Raw genomic sequence first — 7,087 nt, forward strand, 5'->3', positions numbered from 1 at the left:
GGGAGAGGGAGAGGGAGAAAGGGAATATCCCAAGCAGGTTCTGCACCATCAGTGCACAGCCCAATGCGGGACTCAAACTCATGAAACATGAGATTATGACCCGAGTCAAAATCAAGAACCAGACAGAACGACCCAGGCAATCCATAACTAACCATTTTAACAACCATCAAAATGATTCCAAAGCTTGAGAACAACTGACTCAAACCACTGCATAGAATAGAAGGCATCAACTTTTGGTCATTAGTCAAGCACCTGTATAAAGTAAAGTATCTGTTTAGCCCAGCCTAAGCTGATAAGCATCCTTGAGAGCACACCCGGCAGGTTATCACTGCCTGTGTCCTGCCTTCTCACTTTTCAGGGGCTCCCAGAAAAGGTAATTCCTACAAGGAGATAATATCAGTCCTGTTGTCCATATTCTTACCCCTCCCATTTAACAGTGTCTTTGGGGATACCAACATCAACACTCTCTGTGTGTGCCTCTTCAAGGTTTCTACATCTCTAGTGAAATGAAAATGTTTCTTTCCACAAAAAGATTAGGATACATTTTATATTAAGAGTGAAATCTGTAAGGGGCACCTGAGGGGCTCAGTCAGTTAAGCACCAACTTTGGCTCAAGTCATGATCTCACTGTTCCAAAGTCCAAACCCTGTGTCAGGCTTGGTGCTGACAGCTTAGGATTCTGCTTCGGATTCTGTGTATCCCTCTCTGCCCCTCCCCCACTCCTGCTCTGTCTCTCTCAAAAATAAAGATTAAAAAAAAAAGAGTGAAATTTTTAAAAAATCTGCTTATTACAATCCCAGATGTTAGCCTCTACTACAAAGCTGTCATCATCAAGACAGTATGGTATTGGCACAAAAACAGACACATAGACCAATGGAATAGAATAGAGAACCCAGAATTGGACCCACAAATGTATGGCCAATTAATTTTTGAAAAAGCAGGAAAGAGTATCCGATGGAAAAAAGACTGCCTTTTTAACTGGTGGTGCTAGGAGAAATGGACAGCAACATGCAAAAGAATGAAACTAGACAACTTTCTTACACTATACACAAAAACAAACTCAAAATGAATGAAGGGCCCAAATGTGAGGCAGGAAACCAACAAAACCCTAGAGGAGAAAGCAAGAAACAACCTCCTTGACATCAATCACAGCAATTTCCTACTCAACATATCCCCAAAGGCAATGGAATCAAGAACAAAAATGAACTATAGGGATCTCATCAAGATAAGAAAAAAAAAAAGCTTCTGCACTGCAAAGAAAACAATCAATAAAACTAATAGGCAACCGACAGAATTGGAAAAGATAGTTGCAAATGATATATCAGATAAAGGGATAGTATCTAAAATCTACAAGAACTCACCAAACTCCACACCTGAAAAACAAATAATCCAGTGAAGAAATGGGCAGAAGACATGAACAGACACTTTTCCAAAGAGGACATCCAGATGGCCAACAGACACATGAAACGATGCTCAGAATCACTCATCATCAGGGAAATACAAATCAAAACCACACTGAGATACCATCTCATGCTGGTTATAGTCGCTAAAATAAACATCAAGAGACTATAGATGCTGGCGAGGGTGTGGAGAGACAGGCACCCTCTTGCACGGTTGGTGGCAATGTAAACTGGTGCAGCCGCTCTGGAAAACAGAGTGGAGGTTCCTCAAAAAACTATCAGTAGAACTCCCTTATGACCCAGCAATAGCCCTGCTAGGGATTTACCCAAGGGATACAGAAGTGCTGATGCATAGGAGCACATGTACCTCAACGTTCATAGCAGCATTGTCAACAATAGCCAAATCATTGAAAGAGCCTAAATATCCACCACCTGATGAGTGTATCAAGAAGATGCGGTGTGTGTATATATATATATATACACACACACACGCACACACACACACACACACACACACACACACAATGGAATATTACATGGCAATGAGAAAGAATGAAATAAAGTGGATGGACCTCAAGGGTGTCATGCTAGGCGAAATAAGTCAGGCAGAGAAGGACAGATACCACAGGTTTGCACTCATAGGTCTAACAGGAGTACAGGAGAAACCTAATGGAGGACCATGGGGAGGGGAAGAGGGAAAGAGAACTGGGGAGAGAGAGGGACACAAAACTTGAGAGATTATTGAATACGGAAAATGAACTGAGGGTTGAAGGGGAAGGGGGAGGGGGAAAGGAGGTGGTGGTGATGGAGGAGGGCACTTGTGGGAAAGAGCACTGGGTGTTGTATGGAAACCAATTTGACAATAAACTGTTTAAAATCTGCTTAGAGGGGCACCAGGGTCAGTTGAGCATTCAACTTCAGGTCATGATCTTGAGGTTTGTGGGTTCAAACCCCATATGGGGCTCACTGCTGTCAGCACAGAGCCTGCTTTGGATCCTCTGTCCCCAATTCTCTCTGCCCCTCCCCTGCTTACACTCTATCGAAAATGAATAAACACTTAAAAATTTAAAACAATTTTTAAAAATTGCTTGGAATGGCTAAAATTAACAATTCAGTCAATGACAGATGTTGGCATGGATGTGGATAAAAAGAACTCTTTTGCACTGCTGGTGGGAATGCAAACTGGTGCAGCCACTCTGGAAAACAGTATGGAGGTTCCTCAAAAAGTTAAAAATAGAACTGCCTAAAACCCAGCAATTGTACTACTAGGTATTTGCCTGAGGGCTACAAGTGTGCTGTTTCTAAGGGGAACATGCACCCCAATGTTTATAGAAGTGCTACCAGCAATAGCCAAAGTATGGAAAGAGCCCAAATGTCGACAGACAGATGAATGAATAAAGAAGATGTGGTATATATATACAACGGAGTATTACTTGGCAATCAAAAATAATGAAAGTTTGCCATTTGCAATGACATGAATGGAACTAGAGTGTATTATGCTAAGCAAAAGTAGTCAGAAAAAGACAAATATAAGACTTCACTCATATGAGGGACTTAAGATACAAAGATGAACATAAGGGAAAGGAAGCAAAAAATATCAACAGGGAGGGGGACAAAACACAAAAGACTCTTAAATATGGAGAGCAAACTGAGGGTTGCTGAAGAGGTTGTGGTGGGTGGATGGGCTAAATGGGCAAGGAGCATTAAGGAGGACACTCATTGGGATGAGCACTGGGTGTTAGATGTTAGGGATGAATCACTGGATTCTACTCCTGAAATCATTATTGTACTACATGCTAACTAACTTAGATGTAAATCAAAAAGTAAATAAAAAAATCTGCTTGGAGGTATTGCATGATCATGTCATCAAAAATTAATTGAGGGGGACAGAATGAGACACATATAAATATAAAGCAGCTGAATGGTTAAATGTACATCCAGCTGTGTCTTTGCCAGGGGACCACCACCTGGGAGATCTCAAAGTTCAGTCAAGGCTTGGCCCTCACATAGCCCCACTTGTCTAACTTTCTTCTCTAGATGATTTCAGAAGCAAAACCAGGTCAGGGGCAGGGCCTGGAGATTGAGTCTGGCTGATGGCAACCACTGGAGAGTCAACAGAAATGACAAGCCAGAAAGTGAGGCAGATAGCTCTTCCTGGTAGCAACAAAGCCTGTTCTCAAATAAATGCAACTGCATGAAACCACAGGGGTTATTTATCTCCTTTGTTTGTTTGTTTGTTTTAAACATAACAATAACCATAATTTGGGGGGCACTTGGGTGGCTCAGTCAGTTAAGTAGACACTTCAGCACAGGTCATGATCTCATGGCTCATGAGATTGAGCCCTTGCATTGGGCTCTGTGCTGACAGTTTAGAGCCTGGAGTCTGCTTTAGATTCTGTGTCTTGCTCTTTCTCTGCCCCTCCCCTGTTCACACTCTGCCTCTTTCTCTCTCTCAAAAATAAATAAAAATTAAAAACATTTTAAGTAACCACCACTTTTCAATGTCGAAAGAGAGAAACAAATCTATCATGTCAAAAGCCTAACCTAATGGCTACTGTAGGTTTTTGCATGAGATGTTCAGTCTTGGGCCATCTGTACTCTGTGCTAAAGTGTGCCTTGTGTTTTGTGGGTGGCCTTTTCTCTTAACCTCATCATTAATGCATTTTCTGCAGGTTGTTGCCAGGCAAACCCTGCAATCTAACCAGAAGGTTGTTCTAGAATTATAGAACATTAGAGCTTTATAGGACTCTGGAGGTCATCTTCTTAAGGAATTCTTAGCTACTTCTACAGAGATGCTTTGTGCCACTCCTGAAATTATTTGCAGAATTTTCCCATACGAATTAACACCTTTCTAGGGATAATGATATCTGTTTTTCATCTGATCCTCCAAGTGGTTTAGACTCCCCAAATGTTATCATTCTTTCTACAAGGGTCACTGTGTATAGCCCTTCAGGCTGTGCCTTGCACAACTCTGGGTGGGAGATTCACATAGACTATAATACCACGTAGAAATGTGCAGTGCACAGCCTGTACACACACGGATGATGGGTCTGCATTCTATTCTGTACTCATTTTATGGTTGGCACCAAAAAGCGGAGAAGTGATTTGCCCTTTCCCTCCTTCCATAGTTCCTTGCATACATCACTGAGATTATACTGAAATGACTTTAGGAGGTATGTTTAATTCTAGGATTCAGTATTAAGAAATCCACTGTTGCACCTATTTGTCATGTTTTCCAATGTCAGTTTTATTACTAATAAAACCAACACTTTATTCTATCTGAGCCTGACTCATTTTTATTTTGCAGTTGGTTCCCAAACTCAGGTAGATAAGAGAGATGCTATTTATTGTGCCCTAAGTTTTTTTTAAGTTATTTTTTCTTGTGGAGATAATTCTTTTTAAAATTTTATTTTAGAGTGCGAGAGAGTGAGCAGGGGAGAAAGGCAGAGGGAGAGAAGCAAGGAGGTTCCATTTTCAGCCCAGAGCCTGACAGGGCTTGATCCCATGACCCTGGGATCATGACCTGAGCCTAAATCAAGAGTTGGACACTCAACCAACTGAGCCATCCAAGCACACTGTCCTTTAATTGTAAGCATGTTCATAAAGAGTCAATCAATGATTCATGAATAAAAGAAGTATAAAAATAGCTGTACTAGGCAGGGAGGACTAAGGACCCAATGAAAAATTAATTCCTTCTCTAATTCTAGCTGCTAGAAATAGTTCCCTTAAGGGTATTTTCATACTTTGCTGTTTCTCTATTTAGGAGTCTCAGTTCCCTCTTCTATTAAATTTTGTAAGGGCTCCTATGAATTTTAACAACTAATAGCTGATCTTCATGGTTCTCAAAACACTTGTGATTACGTAAGTTGATGTCTTAACAGGAAGAACAGATGTCACCTCCATTTTCCAAAAGAGGACAAATAAGACTGGAGACACGGATAACTATACTCTGTGAGTGGCACAGCTGGGCCTCAGACAAGGTATGTCTGGCTTGGAATTCATCACACTAAGGCCCCATGCCAGGCAGTGTGATAGACAATACAAATGATCACCAACATCTGGTTCTCCTCTACTTCTGGGCAAACAGAGGACTGTGCTTCCCTCAGAGTTGGACATGGTTGTTTACAATGGCTAGATGTGACCAATAAAATGAGAAAAGAGATTGATGTTATTTTTGCATCAAAGCATTTAATTCTTGGTGGTGAACTCATCAGCTCTCCTTCTTTCCCTGGTACAACTTCCAAGGCATAGAAGCAAGTTTTCATATGGAGGTGCCATAAGCTCAAAGAAGGAATGATAAGACAACAAATGGAAGACATTTGCTCTGGTGAGCCACCTGGTCCTGTAGCTGACTTTGCCTGAACAAGAACTTAACGTGTACTGTGGGCAGATAAGAAGACTTGGCAATTGTTTGTTATCACAGCATAACCTAGCCTATCCTAATTAATACTGACAGATTCCATATGGGACTTGTCTGCTCTCCATTACAGCTCAGGCTGGTGCTCTGAGAGACACACAAAACTATGCCCAACTGTACTTCCCTCAAAATCAGCAATCTCCTTGGTATCTAGAGCCTTCAGTTACCACATTTTAAACCATGGATATGGCAGAAGATACAGTCTAGGGAGGAGAGTTGGGAAGGGTCAGATTCCTCCAGGCTGAAGGAAGAGAGCCCTTCAGGTGTAGTACATGCTGTGGGATGGGTCCTCTCTGAGTTTTCCATGGTTGATTGCAGTGGTCTAATGAGAGGAAGTCAAGATCATGAATCCAAGACCACTAAGAAAGGAAAAGATCAAAGTAGCAGATGAAGGTAGAGTAAGAAACAAGGGTCAACCTGGCTGGAGCTGATTCAGCACCACAGACAGATCCCATGGACTTATTCTCCTGATTGTATTTTCCAGAAACTCAGTCTTCTCAGTTAACCCTGTCTTTGAAGTGTCCCTGTAGGTTCCAAATGCCCAGTTCCTCCAAGTAAGAGATTTTCATGTTCTAGACCAGGGGCCATGTCCTTATTCATCTAACACAGTGCTCCAAACTTATTTTTCGCCATTTTATGTGATGCATGAAAATATTTACCTGGCATCCTGGGATAAATGCTTGGGGCTACTTCTGGCTAGAGGTGACAAACCTGTGAGCTCCAGCTATTATATGCCTGCCTGGTGGCCTAAGGGGGTCAGTATCCTACCACACTTGTAATATTCTCATGGGAAGTTCTGATCCAGTTATCCTTCCTTACCCTCTACTCATTAGGGCCTTGGCTAGATCTTCTACGTGACGTTTAGGCCAAGCTAGGTCTCGGTCTTCCATCACTTGATTCTGGCTCCTTTGGATGCTCTTCCCAAATCTTACTGTGCTCATAGCCAGGCCAGGGGTCTAGAAGACCAAGGCAAAGCACCTGGGACTGCCTACTCCCTCCTACACTCATTTATTCATTTGGCAAACATCCAGCACTTGCAATGTGTCAGGCTTATAACTACCTCTGGGTATACAGTGGGAAACAAGATGAATATGGTCCTGCCCTCCCATATCTGACAGTCCATTAGGGATTTTATTAACCAGCACTTATAAGAAAGTCTAATTATGTATTATGTATCTAATTATGTATTATGATGGGGCATACACAGATGCTATGAATTGCCTAACTAAGAAAATGAACTTGGAGGATGAGTGAGTTAAGGGAGAACTTT

This window comes from Suricata suricatta, chromosome 11 (genome assembly GCF_006229205.1).
Source record: "Suricata suricatta isolate VVHF042 chromosome 11, meerkat_22Aug2017_6uvM2_HiC, whole genome shotgun sequence".
Classification (NCBI taxonomy): domain Eukaryota; kingdom Metazoa; phylum Chordata; class Mammalia; order Carnivora; family Herpestidae; genus Suricata; species Suricata suricatta.